The sequence below is a fragment of the Mustela nigripes genome, chromosome 2, assembly GCF_022355385.1.
Source record: "Mustela nigripes isolate SB6536 chromosome 2, MUSNIG.SB6536, whole genome shotgun sequence".
Lineage (NCBI taxonomy): Eukaryota > Metazoa > Chordata > Mammalia > Carnivora > Mustelidae > Mustela > Mustela nigripes.
Genome location: NC_081558.1, coordinates 6,800,066 through 6,803,226, shown reverse-complemented (window position 1 = coordinate 6,803,226; position 3,161 = coordinate 6,800,066).

Genomic DNA, 3,161 nt, shown 5'->3' with positions numbered 1-3,161 from the left:
GAGGCATGATGTTCACAATGTTCTTAATGAGTTCCAATCTAATCTAAATTCTCTCAAAGCTGGGGTAACTGAGACAGAAGATAGAATTAGTGATCTGGAGGACAAACAGATAGAGAGAAAGGATCAGGAGGAAGCCTGGAACAGGCGCGAAACAGAATCAGGGAAATAAATGATGCCATGAAACGTTCCAATGTCAGGATTATTGGAATCCCCGAAGGGGAGGGGAAAGAACGAAGTCTAGAAGATATAGTGGAACAAATTTTCCATGAAAATTTTCCCTATCTCACGAATGGAACCAGTGTACATGTACTACAGGCAAAACGATTTCCCCCAAGATTATAGATTCTCAAAAGCCCTCCAGACACCTGATAGTAAGAATGAAGAATTATAATTATAGGCAGGCCCTCTTGAAGACAGCTAGGACAAAGAAGCTCCTTATGAGGAAAGCCCATCAGAATAACATCAGACCTGTCCACAGAGACCTGGGAAGCCAGAAAGGGCTGGCAAGATATATTCAGGGCACTGAATGAGAAGAACATCAGCCAAGAATACTTTGTCCAGCAAAACTGACATTCAAAATGGATGGAGAGACAAAGAGTTTCCAAGACCGGCAAAGCTTAGACTACGCAACCATCAAGCCGACACTGCAGGAAATATTAAGGGGGGTTCTATAAAAGAGGAAAATGCCTAAGAATAGCATTGAACAGAAATATAGAGACAGTCTACAGAAAAAAAGACTTCAAAGGTAACTAACTCGATGTCAATAAAAACGTATCTATCAATAATCATTCTCAATGTGAATGGCCTAAATGTGCCCATAAAACAGCATAGGGTTGCAGATTGGATAAAATGACAGGACCCATCCATATGTTGTCTATAAGAGACCCATTTTGAATCGAAAGATACACCCAGACTGAAAGTGAAGGATGGAGAAGCATTTTTCATGCCAATGGGCCTCAAAAAAAGGCTGGGGTAGCGATTCTCATATCAGATAAATTAGACTTTAAACTAAAGACTGTAGTCAGAGATACAGAAGGACACTACATCATTCTTAAAGGGACTATCCACCAAAATGATCTAACAATTTAAATATCTATGCCCCCAATATGGGAGCAAACAATTACATAAGAAAACTGTTAATCAAGATAAAGAGTCATAATGATTTGAATTCACTAATCGTAGGAGATCTTAACACGCCTCTCTCAGAAATAGACAGATCATCAAAGCAGAAAATCAATAAAGAAACAAGAGCATTAAATGACACATTGGACCAGATGGACCTCATAGATATATACAGAACATTCCACCCTAAAACAACAGAACACTCATTCTTCTCAAGTGCACATGGAACTTTCTCAAGAATAGACCACATACTGGATCACAAATCAGGACTCAACCAATACCAAAAGACTGAGATTATTTCCTGCACATTCTCAGATCACAATGCTTTGAAACTGGAGCTCAATCATAAGGAAAAGTTCAGAAGGAACTCAAACACCTGGAAGCTAAAGGCCACCTTGCTTAAGAATGCTTGGATCAACCAGGAGATCAAAGAAGAACTGAAACAATTCATGGAAACCAAAGAGAATGAAGACACTTCGGTCCAAAACCGATGGGACAGCAAAGGCAGTCCTAAGGGGGAAATACTTAGCCATCCAAGCCTCCCTCAAAATAATTGAAAAATCCAGAACACACCAGCTGTCTCTACACCTTAAAGAACTGGAGAATCAACAACAAATCAAACCAACTCCACACATAAGAAGGGAAATAATTAACATTAGAGCTGAGATCAATGAGGTAGAAACCAGAGGTACAGGAGAATGTATCAATGAAACTAGGAGCTGGTTTTTTGAAAGAATCAATAAGGTCGATAAACCATTGGTGACACTAATCCAAAAGAAAAGAGAGAAAGTCCAAATTCATAAAATTATGAATGAAAAGGGAGAGATCACAATGAACACCAAGGAAGTAGAAACAATCATCAGAAGTTATTATCAACAGTTATATGCCAATAAGCTTAGCAACCTAGATGAAATGGATGCATTCCTGGAAAACTATAAACTCCCAAAATCGAACCAGGAAGAAATTGACAACCTGAATAGACCAATATCTAGTAACGAGATTGAAGCAGTGATCAAAAACCTCCCAAAAAACAAGATTCCAGAACCTGATGGATTCCCCGGGGAATTCTACCAAACTTTCAAAGAAGAAATAACACCTATTCTCCTGAAGCTGTTTCAAAAAATTGAAGCAGAAGGAAAACTTCCAGACTCTTTCTATGAAGAAAGCATTACCTTGATTTCCAAACCAGGCAAAGACCCTACCAAAAAGGAGAATTTCAGACCAATATCACTGATGAATACGGATGCTAAGATTCTCAACAAGATCCTAGCAAACAGGATCCAACAGCACATTAAAAAGATTATCCCCCATGACCAGGTGAGATTTATTCCTGGACTACAAGGATGGTTCAACATTCGGAAATCAATCAATGTGATAGAACAAATTAATAAGAGAAGAGAGAAGAACCACATGGTCCTCTCAATTGATGCAGAAAAAGCATTTGACAAAATCCAGCATCCGTTCCTGATTAAAACGCTTCAAAGCATAGGGATAGAGGGAACATTCATGAACTTCATCAAATCTATCTATGAAAGACCCACAGCAAATATCATCCTCATGGGAAAAAGCTTGCAGCCTTACCGTTGAGATCAGGAACAAGACAAGGATGCCCACTCTCACCACTCTTGTTCAACATAGTACTAGAAGTCCTAGCAACAGCAATCAGAAACAAAGAGAAATAAAAGGTATCCAAATTGGCTATGAAGAAGCCAAACTCTCTCTCTTTGCAGATGACATGATTCTTTATAAACGAGAAAAAAATCCTAAAAATATCATCCTAAAAATATAGATAACGAAGATGTGGTCCATACACACCATGGAGTATTGTGCCTCCATCAGAAAGGATGAATACCCAACTTTTGTAGCAACATGGACGGGACTGGAAGAGATTATGCTGAGTGAAATAAGTCAAGCAGAGAGAGTCAATTATCATATGGTTTCACTTATTTGTGGAGCATAACAAATAGCATGGAGGACAAGGGGAGATGGAGAGGAGAAGGGAGTTGGGGGAAATTGGAAGGGGAGGTGAACCATGAGAG